At 47.1% G+C, this 22227-nt stretch overlaps 1 protein-coding gene across 5 annotated transcripts in view; it reads left to right on the forward strand.

The window, feature by feature from the left end:
* Tpst (tyrosylprotein sulfotransferase) overlaps positions 1 to 22227 on the forward strand; it is a 498993-nt gene that overhangs the window by 358469 nt on the left and 118297 nt on the right. Inside the window, exon 6 of one of the 5 annotated variants that reach the window (XM_070533909.1) lies at positions 3190 to 3207. The exons of the other annotated variants lie outside the window; for them this stretch is intronic. The gene's annotated coding sequence lies outside the window, so the exon portion shown is untranslated. The remainder of the gene's footprint in view (positions 1 to 3189; positions 3208 to 22227) is intronic. 5 annotated transcript variants of the gene reach the window in all.

Below are 22227 nucleotides of genomic sequence, written 5' to 3' on the forward strand. Positions count from 1 at the left end.
TCTTAGTCAAGTGAGCGAGACGGGGTATTAGGAGGAGGAGAGAAACGGGCAGGGGAGGGGGGAGGGCTATACGCGGCGTAAGGTTTTTCACGATAATGGAGTCAATAATCGCCTGCGACGGTAATGAACCGCGCTCATTAGGCCAACGACTTTCTCCCCCCTTTCCATCCGCCGCCTTCACCGACGCACTCCATCGCCGCCCTCGTCCGTGGTGGCGACGCGCTGCAAGCACGCGCACTCGGGGTGCTTCTCCGCTCCGGCATTCTCGAATGCTTGCCGGCATCTGTCCGTATATGGTGTTGATCGTCCTCCCCCCCTCTCTCTCTCTCTGATTCCCCACCCTCTTCGACCCTCGGTGCTTACGACGCGTCTAGAAAAATGGGTGCCTCTGCGTCGCCCCTTTCGGTTTTCTTCGTGGCTCGTTGGACGCTGTCTGCTCGTATAGTTTGTATGCCTCGGCGAATTTCGAGAGTGCTTTTCAGGGCCCAAGTCGTTGCGGCGCGAGTCTGCGTGCGTGCTTGTGTTGACGCGCACCATTAGTCGTGAAGACGACGCAGTGCAGCTGAGCGGCTTTCTATTTCACGTGAACCGATGATTACATGAAGAGTGCGAGTAAAGAAGCCATAGAGGCGCGAACGCATTTGCTTGTTTGCGTTCTTCAGAAAGCGTATAGTCTCTCGATCAGTGCCATCACCGCCGCGTGTCTCGGGCTGCTCGCGACTGTGTTACGTCGTATGTGAGATTAAATCTACAGATGGGACGCGTGTGGAAGGTCGGTTTTGTTTTCGTACCGTGATCAGGGAGCGAAGAGAGAGAGAAAAAAAAAAGAAAAGTGGAGAAGGTATAGGTATAGTATCCTTTGAACGCCAACGAGCGAGAACACAGAGTCAGCAAATAAAGTTTCATTCATCCATTCATTCATTTAGACACCAGCTTTGCGGACTTTTGCTGCGGCCGTCCTGAAGTGGCGCTCGCAGTAACGGACGCCAACTGCGGTGGCATAATTTTTACCTAAGCAGAGAAAAACTAACTTTGCCGTCACTCAATTCACCCAATGTGTCGCTATATACTATCTCTGCCCTTGCTCCGTCTTCTGCGCGCGCTCCTGCTTCGCGCATTCCCGAGATGCTGCGGAATCGTCCCCTCGTGGCGTGTTTTGTGTAGCACCGAACAAGTTGGATTGTCCTGTCGTCTTTCTTGTGTGTGTCGTTTTGCGCTAAACAAAGTATTCATGGATTCGCACCAACTAGCCCGCCAACGTCTTGTGCTGAAGTTGGATTGGAAGAGGACAGTGAAAATACACGTAGGTTTATGCTTTTCGGCTGAGCGCGTTCGACTGCACTATTGCTACGAGTTGCTAGGCGCCTCAGCTTTAGATGGCTCGACATTAGCGGGAAAGTTATCGCACATTTAGCGCACACCCGCATGCACGCAAACGAACGAACGAAACGACCGAGATACTGACTGACACCGACCTACCAGACAAAAAAAAAAAAAAAACGTTTTGCGAAGGATGGCTATGTGAGGCAGGAGGGCTGAACGTAACTAAGCAGCGTGGGCGAAAATAACTGCCGCCTCCTGTCTCGCCTACACGTGTCATGGCGGGTCCCGTGGGCGGAATCAGCCAAGAAGCTGAATATGCCGGCTTAAAGGAACTCTGTCAAGCAACGAAAAGCGAAGCTTCAGTTACAAATCTCTCGTGTGTGTCTACTGTGACCTTACCACGCAAGTCGCGCTGCTCTTAGAAAAGGCATACTCGCTTAACGTATCGCTGGTAACTGCTAAAACACTTCGCACGCGAAATCACAATGATTATGAGCGTTTGTTTGCAACGTTATTACGATGCCTTTGTTTTGTCTGTTTGGGTCAATTTGCTGAAGCATACTGTCGGAATTTCATTATCTTAAGAAGGTATGAAAAATTCTCGATTAATTGTTAACGCGCACTTTTTTTATGCAATTTGTTGCAAAAAAAAAAGGAACAACAGCACACCATTACGCACGTCCTCCTTGCTTGAGCACTTTTGCTTTAATTGCGTTTACTAATGAGGCATGAAATAAATAAAAGAAAGAGCGAGAGAGAAAGATTGATCTTCTTTTCGGAAGACAGTTTTCGAAACCTAAGCCTTAGAGCACCCGCGGAAAGCCGGGACCGTTTCTTTCACGGGTGTTCGGCTCATTAATTGTCATTATGCGAATCCTTGCACCGCTGGCGTCATTATCTGCCCGTTCCATACGCGACAATGCTCCGATTAATCCTTTCCAGAAAGGGATGTGTAGAAGAAAAGTGTAACGAAGTTCGCACTTTGTTCGTTTAACAAAAGCCAAGTCACATAACAGTTTCGGCTTTGGGCAGTACACTTAATCCCTGGAGCGACGAATAAGAGAGCCGCAGTAACAGAGCGTGCATTTTTCTGGCGATGTATCACCGAGCGCGTTCTCGGTTGGTTTAGGAAAATAAATATCAGTCTTTCGTTGTATTAGTAACTTAACTTTCGAGCTCGTAAGTTCATTGCAGCGTATTCGGCGAGTTAACGTTCAGCTTCGCGTTTGTGCTCTTATAGCTCCCTATATATATATATATATATATATATATATATATATATACACCATGGACATAATTAAGGAATCTTTCTTTGGTTATTAAGAGCCCTCGGAATAACAACTGCCGCTCGAAAGAGGGTTCGACGTCGCTGCGCGGAATGCATGGGCGCGTATGTAATCTGTAGCTTCGAGCAGTTATCGTGCTTGTCGCTGTCGTCTTTAGGGGAGAATGGGCTGCACAAAGGTACCTTTTGACTTTGGGACTCGCTTGCGAATTCAGATTGCGATGCATGGAGGGCTTTAAAGTGTGGGAAGTTTCTACGTGTTGGACAGCTTGCCTCGACCTTCGATAAATGCGCTCGCCACGAAGGCAACAGCAAACGTGTTCTGCGTCGTGTAGGCGCTGTGCCGGCGGTCATGAAAGAAGTAAGAGATACCTTCTGTTGTTGAGACGTTCGATGCTTTTGTACGGTTATGCAGCGCCATTTAGATATAGATAACTGCTTGCGATAAGTGATGTTTATAAATCGGATTACTGTTGTTCACAAGCGCAGCTGATTGTTACTTCTTTTTCTTGTCTTTTTTGTACTCGGCCGCCTCTTTCTTGTTTCTGTTGACAAAGCATATATGTTTCTTCTTATTTCAGCCGGACATTATCGATAAGGTACGTATAGAACGTGCCATAATTATGCGTTGTATGCACAATCCCACTTTCACCGATGCGCCAGTGAGCTGCACTGCTGGAAGGAGCCACGGCAAACTTGGCTCGTTATCAGTACGAATATATGATGTCGCAGTATTGTTACATTGCATACAAAGCCCGAGGGCGTTGAAATTGAAATGAAATAACCCACGCGTGTACCCTGCATTGGGTGCACGTTAAGGAAACCCAGGTGGTCAAAAATTACTCCGGAGTTCCGCCTCACTATATACGGCGCGCCTCGTAATCGTATCGTGGTTTTAGCGCGTAAAACCAGGGCTACATCAGCTGGCGCACCTCACCACGTAAACGGGAATTGCGTCGCGAGCGCCAGTTTCTCCCCTGGTGCTTGGTAGGCCATGCTTCTGAGAAAAAAGAAAGAAAGAAAAGAAAACATTAAGCCTGCTGTTATGGCGACGGCTGTGTTGATGCCGCGATCGAGGTGGAGACGGCCTTCCCGCTTGTCGTCTGCAATGCGCTTGACGGGTGCGCGATTTTCCCTGCAGACGCGGGAGGAAACGAGCACGCGTGGCGTCTGCTGCACGGCAGACTGTCTTGTTCTGACAGCTGTCATTTTTCAGCCTCTTTCTTTTCTTCTTTTTTTGTACTGGCAAATTTCATTTTGGCTTGTGTGGTTGTTCGCGTATTGAATAAACGCCAGCAGCGCGTCTCTGGGTCCTGAAAGATATTCCTTTTTCCGTTATGATAATATACGTAAGTCAGCATGCCATAGCGCGCGCGGCTATTGCGTTTTGACAGAATAATAAGAGGCACGGAGGTGTGGCCTTTATTTCGCAATTTTATTAGCAACTATTGTGCAGCAATGTGTGCAGCAATGTGTGCAGCACACAAAAGAATACTGCAGACCTGTGTATCTCGTATTTGCAGCACACAGCATATCTTGTAGGCGCGTGTACACAACAAAGCTTCTTAAGGTTTCTGAACAGCAAACGTCATGGCTTCTTGCTTTGCGTGTGACAATCGTACCAACGCAAATTGTTTGTCGCAACAGTTACCTTTGATCACTTATGGAAAAAAAAATATCGTTAAGCGAGACCGGTTGAAAAGCTGAAGACAGCACATTTCCATAACCAAAGCGATGGAGTTGTCCGTGCTGGGGCTGTAGTCTGGAAGCAATAACTTATATGCTTACGCGCAACGTAATGGCTAGAATAACTTTCAGCACCGTTTCCCCCAAGACGTTGGTTTCAATTCATGTAGATCAACACTCGTTATACCTTGCAGTAGGATTTATGCCTCAAATATGGCACAAAAAATTCAACAAACCAAATGTTTATTTAAGTGTTGCTATATTGAAATAGTAGGTTTGGTAACGCTGCTTTCTTAACAGCTGTCCAAGCATACCGATCAGTTTCTCACAGAATTATGTTGATGCATGAATTTCCTACTCGCTTCTTAATAAGGCGCCGAATTATTAGTTGGTTCAATCTTTTGTTTACTCCCTGTCTTACCCGTTCTGGTGAATGCCTAATACAGGAAGACTAGATTCCGGAAGTTAAGCCACCGGTCAACTGCCTGAACATACCTTACTGTAGAAAAATTTATGTTGCAGAGTGGGCACAGCGGAGCGTGCGGCTCACTATACCGCCCGACGTGAGCACCTTCGTACGGAATGCGTGGCAGCGCGATTTCCCGCGAGGGTAACCTCACTCGTACTGAGCAAAAGTTGCTCGGCTGCTTAGTTTTTAACAACCGCGAACATCATAGATTAATATCTGATAAAGAAGAGCAGGCCTTTCCTGTTCCTTTTGTTTTTCTGAAGGGGGGGGGGGGGTTCAGGCGGCACACAACATTTCGCTATGCATAATTTAAAATGCGCCCGGCCCGTAAAATGCTGAATGACTCAGCAGCTCCCGCGTCACTCGACTCAGAAGCTGCTGTGGATAGGCAGCTTCGGTGTATTTACACACCGCAGACAAATGTACCGCTTACGCAGTACTCTTCCTTTTCGTCTTACGGCCGTTTCGATACGGTTAGCGGCTGTTCGCTTTATTCTTTTTTAAATTTATTTTATTCGCTTAAATTTATCCCGGAAGCGGAAAAAGAACGGTCCTGCTGTCCCTCCCCGTGTTGGCCCACCATAAAGCGGCGCGAAGAACGTTTTGTGGCCTTTCTTCTGTTTTTTCATACATTGCTGGCAGACTGGCTGAGGAAAGAAACGAAATCTTGCAGCACACAGTGTACGGCAAAGGCGTGCACGTGTGCGGACAGCGCCATTGCAGGAGCAGACGAACAGGAATGGCAACCGAAGCGATAACCACGAAAGCGCCTCCCCCCCCGTCGGCGCAACGAATGAAACGACCAAAACCAAAAAAAGCGAAAACACGCTAAGAAAATATGAGGAGAGAGAGAGAGAGAAATCAACGTTTTTTTATTAGAAACAGGATCCCGAGCTTGGCCCGTTATCACCCTGACGTGCGAAGGCTCCTTAGTCCAGGAACGCTCTGGCTTTGACTGCGCTCTTGGCCCTGGCGACGAGTCGTTGGTCTTCCAGGAAACACGTTTTTTTTTTCTACACGCAATTCCGTAATATTGCAGTGATTATTCGTAGGTTCCAGAGATAGAGCCAAATATGCAAAATGTACTTAATTTTCCGTCGGTCACCAAAAACATGGCTGGGCTATTTGCCAGATACCGAAACTAGCCCGGCTGTTCGCCCAGTGGTAAAATCCCAAAACTTATGTCTAATAACTCGCAGTATATAATGCAAGCTTATCACCTAAACCAGTTCATGCCATCAGTGTGATGATAAGGTATCACGAATATAGCTCGCAGTAATCTCTACCTTTCAGTTGGGCCCGCTCTTTATGTTTGCCGTACCCAGTTATGCGAATCGAGATTTCTTTTTTGCTTATGTATAAAGCGAAAGCTCTCTAAAAATAAAGCTTGCGCGCTTTATTTACTGTATGCATGCTCAGACCCGCTTTCTCTTGTATCGCCGAGAATGTAATCGCACTCCGCTTCTCTTTGCTCGTCGCCAGGCGTAACCGTTTGCTTCTCCCATATTTCACGGCAGCCGCTGCCAGGGAAGCTCAATTAAGGATCTTAAGGTTGCCCTTCCTTAACGAGCGCCGCTCTGCTGTTTTGGACGTTCATTGAGCGTATAATGCTGTCGGGCATGTTCGCTTGCCCTTCGCCATTAGGGACAGTTCGCGTCTCTTCTGGGGGGTTGTATGTTCAGCGATTAGGGCATGAAATTCGATGCCGATTTTCGGACCGTGCCTAACGACCATGAATGTGCTGCGTTTGCTAGACGGCCAGTTGAGCTTTTGCCTTTTCTGTAACACAACACCTCCAGCCTTCATATTTAGGGACAGCTAGGATATTTTATTGGACGAGCAGCGTGCAAGTACCGCTGTGGTTTATTCGTATTTGTATGGCGTGCTGATAATGGGTGTCTTCCAATGGGTGTCTTCCAGACCTTCTACTTTGACCGCTAAGAATACAGCTTTGAACCCAATTAACGGAATGCATTCGAAAGATGTCTCTCCGCTTGACACCATCTCCCGTAAACAAAAAGAAAAGAAAAACTAGAAAAAGCGGATATTATCGCTGTGTTTTAACGCTTTCCTTGCGCGAACGAAGGAAAACTCAAAATTTCAGGTGGTGTCCAAGGTATGGGATCTGTTACCTGTTTACGGCTAAGCCATCGCTTCCGGCGCATGCAGTCAGCGAAAGTACGGCTTTTGAGATCTGTTTCTATTACTCAGAAGGAGCCGTCGTGCATTTAAGCACCGCCTTTAGCTTACATTAAGTGCACAAGAAAACGTGTCAGCATATTTTTGGGGGGCACAGAAACCTTCCCGTTTAGTTTCCTAGCATTCTGACAAGCCGCCATCTTGTTTGGACAACAAAGCAGGCCCCATCATCTTGCACTTCGGTGGTGTCCCTGCGACGCTCCCTTTCTTTTGCCGACTTCGTCGGAATGAGGCTTTAGAATGCCACTGTCCACTTAGCTGTCTGCTTAGCAGTCTACGGCGAGCTAGTATCGGAACAAATCTAATGTTAGCGTCGTACTCGTCGTCATAAGTTTGTCTGCGAGCTTGCCTAGTACTCGAAAAGTGAAGTGCTGGATATGTTGGTTTGTAACTTATCCGGTAATTTATTCCTTAGAAAGAAGTCGCAGTTTTGTCCCCAATAAGCGAAGCACTGATTGCGATAACAAATTAGTAGATAGCTATACGAAGTAAGGATAGTAATTGTATTGGCCGTGTAAACTTGTAAACATTCGCTTACTAAATAAATTAACAATGATGGAATATATAAGCGCGACTGATTGAGGACGTAGAAAGAAACAGACACACAGAGACAGCGCCGTCTCTCATCATTCTATCATTCTATCGCCAACGTGTTTTAACGAAATTAACAAGCACGGTGCCACGCGCGCACAGGTAAACACGAACGCATCTCGCTCGATGACCACTGAAGTCCCTGTCAAAACGTTGGAGTGAGGAAGCGCGGCAGCAGTAGCGATCGAATTGACCTTCGCGTATCTCTCTCGCTTCAACGCCAACGAAACGTCAAACTCACAGCGCATACGAAGTTTACCGGCACTACGCGCACTCTGCAAACATTGCAGATCACCTTGAATATGAGACACGCGCTGGCGCGTTGGCCACGTCGCAGTTCGCTTTCAAGATACTGCGCCCGCCCCTTGCCCCTCCCCCAGTACAGGGTAGCCAACCGGAGATAATCTCTGGTTAACTTCCCTGTCTTTCCTTTGCCTTTCTCTCTCTCTCTGCGCCCGCATGACCGCGCCGTAAGCAGCATCCGCCGAAGAAGAGTGCCCCCCTCCCCCCTCCCTCGCCTCAACCCCGTGCCTCGCGCGCGACAGGAGAGGGCGCTTTCGCCCCCCCCCCCCCTTCGCTTTCTCGCTCGCGCACGCGAGATTAAGAGAGAGATTGAGAGAGAGATAGTGAGAGAGCGAACCTGCACGACAGTGTCCTAAATTATCGGTCGAAATTAAGAGCGGGCGCATCGGTAGCGAAACCATATATGTTGTAGCCATATTGTTCGCCGATGCTTCAGGGCGGATGCCGCGGTATTGACTCCGGGTTCGTCCATGCTTGATTACTTGTTGATAAATACCGATATGATAATATCGATAGGATAAACCGATAGATATCTATAGGATGAAACCTATAGGATAGGATATCTATAGGTTTTTCCCAGCCGGTCAGCACGTCCGGCGCACTGGTGGTGCCGATGCAGACTCCGCGAGAAGCGCATTGATGGGGAAATGTGTGTCAGCCCGCTGCGTTTGCGCGTAAAATCTCGCTTTCCGCCAACTGCGCGTGCGCGGTATCGCTGGAGATGGCGGTGGAACGGGAACAACATGGCAGGAATGCCATAATAACGTGTCTTGTGCCAGTGGAGGCGCAGGGAGAGTACACTAAGAGAATAGCTAGGGCAGGCAGATTAATCGTAAAAGCGTTCTCTTGGCCATCCACACGCAGGAGAAAGGGGACAGAGCGAACGAAAGATTAGCGAGAGAGCAAAAGAAAGCTTCCCTGAACGTACAGGTTGTTTCAGCGAACACTTGCGAAAAATCTTTAAAAGTTGCCTGTGGCAAATATCACAATTCTGGCTCGTGAGCTGGTCTACTCGAAGCGGTGGACAATACTTGCACAAGAAATTGAGATGCAAAATCAACTAATTAATAAGAAGATCACTAATTAGGTTTATAACTAATTACATTATGGCTCATATTGCAGTTTACAAATTCTAGCCGTGGAGTTCGCAAGACGGATCCACTTGGAACGAATGTTCAAGATGACACCAGTTTCGAGATATAAATTCCCGAACTTTTCGGAGTAATGCATTGGCGCTCCAGTTAATTGGTTAACAAAACATCGTTTCGTGCACTGAAGCATATACAACTGGAACGCTGGTGCAAATTTTCGGCACTGGCGTAATCGCGTTGCTGCCAAGAATTTACACCCGCAGCAAAGTAAAATACGCTTGGTTACTGCAACATTAGCTGCAATATCAGCAAATCCGTCTCCCTGTGTGTTCTACGCAGAAATACGTCTCCCTGTGTGTGCACTACGCAGATAAGCAGCAGTGGTGCACGTAAAGTAACGTTTAACATCAACTCGCCACTCTCGCACTGGACTAAACGCTGAAGAAATTACTCATTCGCCGCCAACATCACCACTAATAATCGTCAATCACAGCAAACAGCTTACAAAGCTTCGCTTAAATCGATTCCCACCACTGCGTGGGATCCGCGTACTTTCTTTGCAGTGGTTCCGTTCTGCTGCACCACCAATGCACAGAAAGAAAGGAAAAACGTGGATCTCAAGCTTCTGAAGCCAATGTTACATAAATAAATTTCGCTTTTGTTATATATTATTCTGCACTTCCGCTGCTGCCGTTAACCGCCGATTTGTTTACAGGGGGACGATCCCTCCGCCATATTTTTGGTGGCAGCCGTACGTTATAGTCAGCAACATGTTCACTCTGTTACTGGGGCTAACGTCCGGTCATTGACCGTTCGTGGCGCCTGTATACTTTCCGAAACGGGAAGTAAAGGAAACGCGTTTTTCGGTTTGTGCGCTTCGTTAACTGAAGTGACAGGAAGGGGAGGTAGCCTCCTGTATGCTTTTGAAGCCCTTCGAGGCTATGCTTATATTTGAAGTTTCTATTTCAACACTGTCTCTCTGTGCGTGGGAAGAGTTATATCGGTGGCGATCAGCTGGCGGCCGTTTGCAACAAAGGCCGTAGGCCAATGGGTGTCCTGCAACAGCATCCGATTTATTTGTACAATCAAAGGTCCACCCAAACCTCGCCGTCTGAACTATCGCTGTCCTGCCTCTTTTCTCTGTAGCGAAATTTTCCATCGCTTTGAGTGGACGCAGTATAGCGTCAGTGAAACGTGTTGCCCGGGAAATATGGCGCTTGGCCAAATCGAATTTGATCCCCAGCTTATATACAGTGAGTTAGAAGTGTAAACAGGAAATGAAAATGAAATAGATAGTGGAAATTTAAAAAAAAGATGAGAAGAGAGAAAGATATGTTTCGAGAATTGAGACAACCCATGTCACGTAATGGTTGCATCTCTTGTTCGTTCCCTAGCGCTTTTCTCTCTCTCTTTCTTCGCTGTTCTTTTCTTCCTCTATTTCACGATAACTTGAAGAGCGAAGCCCCTTCGGAGTTCAAGATCGTGGATTGAAAAACGGCCCATACAAAGGCGCTTCATTGCAGCGATAAACGTGCACTGCGCGATATTTGCGGTCTTTTGTCGGTGCCGTGGACATGCCGAGGTGAAATCAGCTCGTTGAAGCCCCCCGGACGCTCGTTTTCATTAGCACTTTGATAAGGGAGAAATCATCAAGCGTATCCTGATGTGTGTACTGGGAGGGAGGGAGGGAGGGAGGGAGGGAGGGAGGGAGGGAGGGAGGGAGGGAGGTAGGTAGGTAGGTAGGTAGGTAATATAAGTGGCTCAGAACGGAAAACTCAGGGAGGCAGGCGGAAGGTTCTTGACCAGACTGCAAAATGAAGGTACAGAAATTGGAAGCAGGGTTGTTTCAGTCAGTCCAATTGTGAATATACACACACACACACACACACACACACACACACACACACACACACACACACACACACACACACACACACACACACACACACACGCACACACGCACACACGCACCCCCCCCCCCCCCCCCCCGCGGTGGTGGCGTAGTGGCTATGGCATTGCGCTACTATGCCCGTGGGCACGGGGTCAAATCCCGGCCGCGGCAGCACAATTTTGATGAGGGTGAAATGAAAAAAAAAAGGAACGCCTGTGTACCGTGCATTGCGTGCACGTTAAATAACCCACGGGGGTCAGAATTAATGCGTAGTCCCTCACTACGGCGTGCCTCATAAACAGAAGGTGTTTTGGAACGTAAAACCATAGAACGTAATTTTTTTATTCTTGTTGCTTTACTTAATTCTGTAACGGCCCTTGAGAAATTGTTTTTTCTTTCTCTCATATTAGTGTTCCATTTCCCGAAGTATCACACTTCCTCATACCTACCCGCAAGTGGTTTTTGTTGCCATCAAATCTAGGTGATTGGTTCGCGGTGTCTCCAGCACAAGCCATGTATTGATTGGGATCACGTGGCTTTTGTCTCTCGGTGCGCCGCGGCTTTTAATTTGCCGCGCAACGGGAGACGAAAGCCACTCTGCCGTTTCGTCTTCAGTTGGAGCAGTTTCAAATGTAACCTTTACTTTACGAAATTGATAACCGCGCTGCTTGTCGCCCTGTCCTCTGTCTTCGTGGACGAAGTAATGACCACATGTGCACACACACAGAGCCGGATTTGCAGTGCTGAGGACCCAGTAAAAAAAAAAAAAAGTGGGTGCCCTTCCCCCCTCTCGTCATTCTTGAGGCCTGACGCTTTTTTAGAATTTGCTACAAAAAATACATGCCGTGTTTGCTTGAAGAATATCCGGAGTGTTTGTGAACATCGCCTGGGCGTCTACTTTCTCGCAGAGCACGTGGTTGTCATCGGAATTGAACTATACCCGGAGACAAAAAGACATAGACAGCAATAAGATTTGTCGGGCTACTTGGTTCATACTGAAAGAAGGGCAAATGTTTTTAATAACATGTTTAATAACATAACAATCATGCATTAAAAACATTTTAATAACATGTTTAATAACATAACAATCATGCATAGTTTCAATTTTGCACACATAGTTCACATAAAAACAGGTAATAAACTTACATTTTTGCAGGCAATGTCCACTTTTATAATAGAAGGAAACACATTCATATTGCACACGCCTTTTCTGCCATTAAATTGCGGTATAAATTTACATTTTTACAAAAAATTTCTACTTCGGCAGTGTAGAAAATAGGTTATGCGTTTCACAGAAATTCAATCTTGAAATGTGGCATGTATACGTATGAACATGTTTTCTCTTTTTGTTAATCTTTTAAGAAAAGAAAGAAAGGTATGCTCGTTTCTACAAGCTTTTTTGCGCCCTTTGCTGGGACAGTTTGTTGATGAGATCTTCAACATTGATCCTCCTAAGAATCTACGTCTTCACGCTCAGCAGCAACAAATCGCTGAGGCGGCTGTCAGCCATCGTTGATCGAAGCCCTGTTCTTGATCAATTTAAGCTTGCTGAATGATCATTCGCCAGTGCAATTTGTAACCATCAAGCACAAAAAAATTCTAACATCAACATGAAAATTTAGGAATGAACCTTCAAGCTTGTCACGAATTAGAAGTTTCAGCATGTCTGCCACAGAAGAACAGCCTTCGTTGCTCGCAAAGAAAAGAAACTGTTTAAGCTCACCAGGAAACGTGCCAGCCAAATCAGAAGGATACTTTTTCACGAGGTCCATTGCCTGCAGGCGCCTCTACGCTGGCGAAAAGTAGTTCCAATCTGTAATAACAGCAAACTGCGAGAAGAATTCGGTGTAAGCGCACAATCGAGCTGTGAGAGCGTGCAGGAGAGTGTCAGTCATGACGAAGAAGGTTTCACAGCGGAACTTAGCTGAAGGATCTTGTGGCTCTGGCGTGCTCGTGCCTTCAGTGTTGTCGTATCGTGTCGATTGTTTTCGCTTTCATTGGGCGCTTGCTTTGTACGACGCATTGTCCGACACTTCCTTCGCGAGCTTTTCAATTTCATCGAACCTCTGTCTCTCAAGCCGGATACATAATCACACAACGATTTCATGAGGCTTACGGCACCATTCAGTGACAGTGTTGGGCTCTGAAATACCTTGCTGGTGGCGTTGAGGCGCTGCAAAGCTCTATCCCAAAACTCGGCCACCAGCGCGGTTTCCAACGTTGTCATTGCCTTCAGCAAACAATTTGCCTCGTGCTCTGTTTCTGCTTGTTCATCATGGTCTTCGGATAGTTGCATCGAGGCGGCTTTGATTTCTTTAGAACCTTCCACGAGAGCCCTCGCTGCATCCGCTCGCGCTGGCCACCGCATGTCTGTGACTTGCTTTGGGATTACCGCTCTCGCGTTTTGTTTCAAGTGAGCCTAGAGTACAGCCCAGCGATGAGTAGACGCGGCGAAGGAAACGTATATACAGCTGTACAAGCCCAAAAAAGCTAACGGCTTGCCCACAAGAATCTAGAGCATGCGCCCCGACCAGGTTAAAAGAGTGAGTCGCGCAAGGGATAAAATTTGCGTGCGGATTGATTATTTTTTTTTTCAAATGAGCCTGCATGCCGCAGTGTTTGCCAGCCATATTTTCCGCGTTGTCGTATGACTGGCCACGACAGCATTGGAAGTTTACTACCAAGGTTTTTTTGAGAAGTCGAGCGTTAACTTCGCTAGATCTTCCCTTTTGGGACTAGTTATCGCTAAAAAGAAAAGGAAAATGCTCTTCAGGCTCATCGTTTGTGACATAGAGAATGACCACTGTAAGTTGATTCCTGTGACTCGAATCAGGTGTAGAATCAACCGAAAGAGTGAAGTGCTTGGCACTTGCAATCTCGCAAGCGATTTTCTTTCGGACTTCAGTTCCAAGACCTTCTATAACCTCTTCCACAATGGTTGAGGGGAGGTAGGATGTCTTGCCACGTCCAGCGTTCCCAAAGTTCTTTATATGGGCAGCAAGGAGAGGATCGAACCTGGTGATCAGTTCAAGACATCCCAGGAAGCTGCCATTTTGGGGAGACCCGATTAAATCGTTAGATCCCCTGAGAGAGAGCCCTCGTTCTGCCAGAAACATTACAACAGCAACTACGCGCTGAAGGACATTTCTCCAGTAAGTTGCCCGTTCCGAGTAGTGCTCTGCAAGAGATAGAATGATTGAGGTTCTAAGAGAACGTCACTTGCACAGGTCAAGCACGCATTGTCTATGACACTCACTTTCCTTGTGTGTCTTTAACTTCGCATATGCCTTGTTCCATGAACTGAACCCATCTGGCTCCGAAAATTGGTCCTTTCTTGCCGACATCAGAGTACAAGAAAGCATCGTGCTCACTTCGGCGGTCAAACTCTCGGGGGCCCCCCTAAGCCCGGAGGATCCGGTTCATTTGAACCCTTTGAAAACGCACGCACGCACGCACGCACGCACGCACGCACGCACGCACGCACGCACGCACGCACGCACGCACGCACGCACGCACACACACACACACACACACACACACACACACGCACGCACGCACGCACGCAGTGCGAAATTAAAACAATAAAGAAATAACGTACAAAACGCCGCCACAACCGCCGATGCGCTAAACGCAATGAACCAGCACGCTATCGGTGGTTACAAGGACGTGCGGATACAGCGGCTGAGAAGTAATGAACTGCGATAAATGAAAGTAAAAGAAAAACGAGAAAGATAAATATATATTCCTATACACGAGTATAGCATTAAACCTGGGCTTCAGTGTTATGACTTATTTTTGTGTCTGTTAAATGGAAGAAATCATAAAACAAGAAGGTCGGTTAGGGCAGCGCTCTCCCTCCTCCCATTTATCTCTCTTTCTTTGATTCTGATTCTCTCGCTGCCCGCGCTCCGTGGGCCAGCTGCGAGTTTTCTCGGACACGGGGCAGGGAGCAAGTTTCGTGGAGATTGCCAATATTAATCTCGGAACCCCGCTCGGGCTGCACCGAGCCCCATAACTGCTATTGGAAGCGGTGCTGGCGGTGAGGCTGGTGGGGATTATCTGCTGCTGTCATCTTCCAGCCTTTTGTTCTCGTGCTGTATCTGTCCTTCCTTCCAGTACGTTCGCTGCCTGCGCTCGAACGCAAGTATAGCCGCTAAGATACCATCTTTCTTTCTTTCTTTCTTTCTTTCTTTCTTTCTTTCTTTCTTTCTTTCTTTCTTTCTTTCTTTCTTTCTTTCTTTCTTTCTTTCTTTCTTTCTTTGTCAGCACAGTTCCTTGCTGGCCTTACTTCTGATGACCTTTCTTCGTGAACCAATGCGCACATCCTTCTTTTTTTTTCTCTTTGGAAGTGTGGGAAAGGGGCGGCTTCTTTGTTGTAGTGTAACCGCCGCTTTGCTCCATTTAGTGCCTAACTCATTCCGTGCCATGGGGACATTAGCGGTTTTGCATGTTACGCCAGATTTCTTTTTCTGAAGGAACTGCTGCACTGAATATTTTATGTAATACAAGAAACAAAATGCAGAACGAATGCAATTTCCAGGCATAAAATTTTTATTAACGAGACAAATGTCATTACGAAGATATAAATTGCCTGATTCAATATTTCGGGATAATATTGAACAATGTTTGTGAAGACACGCTTATATCTACCAAGAAAAATACGTAACAAAAATTATGAGATGTACAATATATATTACCGTCTAATAGGCACTATCTCCGGAAAAATTTAAATTTTTCATTGAATACCGTATTCCGCCACAAAAATTTAACTGCAAGCGTTACAGTTGAACGTACCGGACTGCGGCCGCCGATGCTCCGGACTGGTTTGCGCCGTCGTCGCTCTCAGAATCTGAGTCCGACAGAAAGGCAGCATCCTCAGACTCTCTGCTGCTCCATCCATCGATAAATTGAGCCGCAGACGCAACGGAATCACGAGATCTGCGATCTATCGAAGCGCGCGCGCCGCTCCCGGAGGCGGTCATTTCTGCTTCCTACTTTGAATATGGCGAAACTTCGGAACGCAATAAAAGACTACCGCCTGTTGGAAAAAAAGACATCGAGCTTCTTAAAAAACAAAATTATAGTTCTCCTCCTTCACGTCGGGTGGCCAAGTGTGCCCAGGAGCGGAGCGGAAGGTCTCGAAAGTGGCATTTCAAACCATCGTTAGCGGGCTAACGATGAGCAGTCGGCGCGGTACTGAAATAGTTGAGAGATCTGAGCCGGTCGTCTTGTTCCGAGAGAATCGATGCCGTTTTGGCAACTTAAGCTTTATTATTATATTTTTTTTGTTGTTGTGCGGCTTCAAGTGTGATCCGGCTGATGGTCTGGTTCACGGCCACCTTGCGACAATTTCCTTTCGCGTTTATGCCTTACACTCTGAGCTAGTGTAACGCACGCTGCGGCGTTAATTGCCCTGCGGGGTGCCGCGTTATCTCTGACGCCGTGTACTCCAGGCGGTCCTCGAGGCCACTGAGTAACTTCTAACTAGTGCGCGTAAATATAACATACCGTCGTCATCACATTCTTTGTGTGCACGGTGCTTATGACTCTAATTACATGAAGCAGTATATGAGTTGGGAAACACGAATAGGTGGATGCAGAAAAAGCAGACACGAAGCGCAGGTTAAGATGACTATAATGATATGATTAGGAAACTCGCGGGTAATAGTGTTTGATGTCGCATGCGCTGAAAGAGGTGTGTGATTCGAAGGCATGGGGTAAATGCGTTTGTCCTGCATGTAAATGCACTCGATCATGGACATACAGCGACAGTTACGGTAAACTAAAGACGAAATACGACAGACAAAGTAGTTAGTACGGCAGTCCGCATGCCGGCGTTTGTTGGCTCGAAATTCTGTATACGAACCGGTGACGTGTAGCGCGCGAACGTATGCTGGAATAATGATGATGTGGAGAAAAAGAAGAACCAAAATGTCCTATGATTACGATACTCCTTAGTGCGAAATTTTAGCGCAGCTGTATACGTCTGATTGGGGGCAGTTGGGCGAGCGAGGAGGAGACACGAGCGGCCCTAGCCATTCAGCAACGGCTGAAAGGGACAGTCCACTAGGTGGACTCTTACAGAATACCGCCCCTGCGCTCTAAAGGAGAGAATATGAAGAGGAGAGAGGTAGGGAGATTAATCCTGGTGTATAGCGTCCGTGGTTGGCTACCCGGCACAGGCGAAGGAAGAGGAGGAAATATAAAAATAACAGAGATGTATAGTTCCCTGAACAGATGCAAGCACAGAGAAAGTGCCATTTAGTCAGGAGCGTTCATGACAGGCTTGTTAAGAAATTCACGAATATTCGACGCATGTTAGTATCTAAATGACGCGAGGCTTGTTTGAGTATATAACGAGGTTGCAGCCGTATACCACGAGTCTCAGCTAACGTTAGCCTAGCTGTTCAACGAAAACAAATATTTAGAAAACACGGTGAGAGATACGGTTATAATGCCTATGGTGTTCGGTCGTCAGAGGTCCGACAATCGAACACCGCATAGGTCTTAGGATCGGGTCTTGCACCTTGTTCTTTTTTAATCTTTTTTTTTGTTTTGTTGAGCAACTTGGCTAATGCTAGCTAGGATATAGCGAATGGCATGCGGAAGTCCTCGCGTCGTTGTTAGCTGTTATGTGTAATGAAGACGCAAGTCATGCGTGGTGCTTGTCGTGGAAAGAATGCTGACGAGAGGTGTCTCTATGCACAGATAAGTATGACTCAGGCGCTTATTAATTATGGGATCCGCGTGCCATAAGATGTCAGATACCTGTCATCTAACATTATACGCACGGATTTTGTGTTGTGATGTGTTTATTGTCTGACAGCGCAGAACAAGGGCGACGCTCAATCAAACTAATTTCTCCGCGGGCAATGGTCAGGGCTATATAAGTTGCCTGTCGGCGCCGTTACTTGTATGCACAGAAACCCTGAACTGCTAGCCAAGAAATAGTAATAAGAATGGTATATAAATATTTACTTTAATGTCAAACGAAGCAGCATGGCCTTCTGAGCTTTTAACGGCGAGTCCTCCTGTAGTATCTCGAACGTGAAATTATATAGAGAGCAGGCACGTGTCTAACAAACCCTCGTATGCTACCTGAGACATCGAGGCTGCCGGATTCGAGGCACTCGCTTCGTCCCCTTTCGTTTACCTTACCTTTATTATTCTCTGCGTTTCAATTTCAGCCACAGTTAATTTTCCCGATGCTTTCCTTGGCGTCGTTGTCTGTTGATTCCACGTGGTCATGATTAACAAAGTCGAGCCCATCCGTTTCCCTGCTTCTCGTGTTCTCTCTCTCTCTCTCTCACAAACACACACACACACACACACACACACACACATCATCATCATCCATAGTATATCATCATCCAGTATATATGTATCATTTGTTTAGGCCTCGAGCGTTTTATATACTTTGTTCTTGTCTTAGCGGTGCATCGCTTTATAGCCTTATACACATAGGAAGCACATATATAATGGAGCTAGGCTTTTCGCGAACGGCATCCGTGCAATGTGTGTTGAAGGGCGTTGACCATCGGCTAGTGACGAATGTTTCTTTTCTTTATTTTTCGCAAGTAATTACTTAAGGTTGGTCAGCCGACCTTCATTTAATAATTTAACTCCTGACTGCATCAGAAAAAAAAATAACGTGAAGAAATTCGGACAGCAAGCTAATCACCACGGGGACCCCGAAACTTGCCATTCGTTCGAGAGGGGCGGTGATGTATGCGTGAGTAATGCATCTGCGTGCACTGCTCCCGTGCGTTCGCTCGCTTCGCAATAGGGCGGCGGAACGGAGCCGCTGTATGTATCACCGCCTTAACCGTCGCTCTGTCTTCGTCGTTTTCTTTTTTTCTTTCTTATTTCTTTTCTCGTTCTTCCTTTTTTTTTGCAGCTCCGTGACGGAGAAGCAGTCCTTTATCATATTTATCTCGCTCGGGCGGTTTGAGAAAACGCCATTCATCACTCTGCGGTATAAGTAAGAAAGCGATCGAAGCACTGTATGGCCCGCCGAGTTGCGTTACGCCGGACTGGCTTTGATGGCCTTGGTGGCGGCCTTAACTTTGAGTATCCTGGCTGAAAAAAGAACAAAAACATTCTTTTCTCGTAATATTTTTCGCGCACTCTGTTCCGTTGCCTTATAGGCGTCTCGCCTAGATCTAGCGACCTCGCGTGGAAACAAAGGCTGAAATGCAGGCGCGGTCGCAGTATCGGAGCTTTCCTTCCTGATGGCGGTGCTGAATAAGTTTTGCCTGTCATGTCCCGGACTCCCGATGGCGTTCGACGCCATTGTTTTATTAGGTTGTGGCGGGCGTTTCCTTTTCGCGTATAGTTGCGGTTTCCTCTGAGCCCTGAGTCAGCGTGTTATCTTTTCCTTCTTCTTGTTTCGCCCGCCGTGGGCATAATTTTCGATATCATATATCCTATCTCGATAGTTAACGTGTTTCGGTGTGGTATAATGAAGGCGACCTAAACGAATTGATTTGCTGGCGGGCTAGAATTCGGGACCGAGCCGCGGGGTGGGACAACTTTCTCGGCACTTGGGGCTCTACTTTGTACAGATTTATTTCCACTCCTTTCATGCCGTCTCTCTCTCTCTCTCTCATCTCTCTCTCTCTCTCTCTCTCTCTCTCTCTCTCTATATATATATATATATATATATATATATATATATATATATATATATATATATATATATATATATATATATATATATATATATATATATATATATATATATATATATATATATATTGTCACGGCTCACTTGAGACAAGAGCGGAGAGCGTTATTTTAACCTTGACAATTAGAACAAGCGTTCAGTGTTCGCTTCTTCTTCTCTAGCACGCTCGCTTGCACACACGAGGTCGTCGTCCTCGTCGTCAGCGTGGTTGGGCACAGATGGCGTCGCGGCATTTGCCCCCCTTCAGGAGGAGCATCGTCCCGATGCTTGGCGGGTAGCACCCGGTGTCCAGCCCACCAGCAAGTGACCATGTCATTCAGTCAAATAAGGTTTCATGCGCACCACGTGCACAGTCTCAGGCAGGTCCTGACGGCGCCTCGAGCAGGATTGGCTGTCAGGAATGACTTCATAGTTGACGTCGCTAAGGCGTCGTAGAACCTTGTACGGTCCGAAGTATCGGCGCAGAAGTTTCTCCGCGAGGCCTCGGCGGCGCACTGGAGCCCAAACCCAGACTCTTTGGCCGGGTTGGTAGACGACGCATCGATGGCGTTGATTGTAACGTCGCGCATCACGGTCTTGCTGGCTAGTTATGCGAACGCGTGCGAGCTGTCTTGCTTCTTCGGCGCGCTCTGTAAAATCTGCGGCGTCATTCTCGGAATCGCTCGAATCATGAGGAAGCATAGCATCCAGCATTGTAGTCACTTCTCGACCGTGGAGGAGACTGAATGGCGTCATTCTTGTTGTTTCTTGTCGAGCCGTATTGTAAGCAAACGTTACGTAGGGTAATATTTGGTCCCAGTTCTTGTGTTCCACATCGACATACATGCACAACATGTCTGCAAGAGTCTTGTTGAGGCGCTCCGTAAGTCCATTGCTTCGCGGGTGATAAGCTGTCGTCCTTCTGTGTGCTGTGCCACTGAGCGTGAGTACAGTTCGCAAAAGTTCAGCCGTGAATGTGGTTCCCCTGTCGGTTACGATGACCGCTGGAGCACCGTGCCTAAGAACGACGTTTTCGATGAAGAACTGCGCGGCTTCGGCTGCTGTACTGCTCGGAAGTGCTTTGGTTTCTGCATAACGCGTAAGGTAATCTGTCGCAACTATGATCCACTTATTTCCTGCAGTGGATATTGGGAATGGGCCCAAAAGGTCCATCCCAATTTGTGCAAACGGTGTTTCCGGCACTTGAACGGGATGTAATAGTCCGGCAGGTTTCGTAGGTGGCACTTTTCGTCGCTGACAGTCAAGGCACGTTCGAACGTAGTGCTTCACGTGTGTTGCGAGCCGTGGCCAGTAGTATTTCTCTTTGATCCGTGGTAAGGTTCTGGTGTAGCCTAGGTGGCCCGACGTAGCTTCATCGTGACAGGCCTGCAAGATTTCACTGCGGAGAGTTTTCGGGATGACCAGTAGATATCTCTTCCCTGTTGAAGAGAAGTTCCTCTTAAAAAGAACACTGTTTCGCATGCAGAATGATGACAAGTTCCTTGAGAACAATCTGGGCTTGTTTGTGGTGCGGCCTTCTAAGAAATCAATTAGTGAAGCGAGCTCGTGGTCATCTTGCTGTTGTTGAGAGATGGTAGCTGCACCAACAACTCCTAAAAAGCCTGCGGATTCGTCATCATCTCGGCCTGACGACTCGATCGGTGATCTGGACAGGCAGTCAGCGTCTAAGTGCTGTCTTCCCGATTTATAGACCACTGTCATGTCGTACTCTTGAAGCCGTAGGCTCCAGCGTGCCAAACGTGCAGATGGATCTTTCATGTTGGTCAACCAACAGAGAGAATGATGGTCACTTATGACTTGAAATGGGCGGCCATATATGTACGGGCGGAACTTGGTAATGGCCCATACGACAGCCAAGCATTCCTTCTCTGTGGTGGAGTAGTTCGACTCGGCACGTGACAGTGTTCTATACTCGCGTAAGCGATGACACGCTCAGCGCCGTCTTGCCGCTGAACAAGGACGGCACCTAGACCCACATTGCTGGCGTCGGTGTGGATCATTGTCGGCGCATCCACGTCAAAGTGGGCAAGAACAGGCGGAGTTTGTAGACGGTGCCGCAACTCGTTAAATGCCGCCTCCTGTTCCTCGCCCCACATAAACGTGACATCTTCTCTGGTTAGGCAGGTGAGCGGTGAGGCGATGCGTGCAAAACCCGCAATAAATCGCCGGTAATATGAGCATAGGCCCAGGAAGCGTCTGACTGCCTTCTTGTCCGTAGGCCTTGAAAACTTTGCGACGGCTGCGATTTTCTCAGGATCAGGTCTGACGCCTGTGTGACTTACAATGTGGCCCAAGAACTGTAGTTCTTGATAGCCAAAGTGGCACTTTTCAGGTTTTAAGGTAAGCCCAGCGGACCGTATGGCTTGAAGAACTGACAATAAATATATATATATATATATATATATATATATATATATATATATTGCTTATCACTGGTCTCCCCCGAGTGACCGATCACGGCTGTAGTGTGGGCTCAGTGACAGCGGGCGAAAATAATGATGGAAAATGAAAGGATCGTTCCAAAACCTGTGGCCCCGGCGTTATAGCTTTTGGACAAATGACTGCTGTATGCAAATCAGTGTGATGTTAAACTAGCGTTTGTTCCTGCATAATTTTGTTTATTTTTTTCATATCGCTCTTCTTCAACAGTCGATCTTGTTGATTTTGAAAGCTCTTCTAAAATTTGACCGCTCTATTTCTTCG

The sequence above is a fragment of the Dermacentor albipictus genome, chromosome 2 (genome assembly GCF_038994185.2).
Source record: "Dermacentor albipictus isolate Rhodes 1998 colony chromosome 2, USDA_Dalb.pri_finalv2, whole genome shotgun sequence".
Taxonomy (NCBI): Eukaryota; Metazoa; Arthropoda; class Arachnida; order Ixodida; family Ixodidae; genus Dermacentor; species Dermacentor albipictus.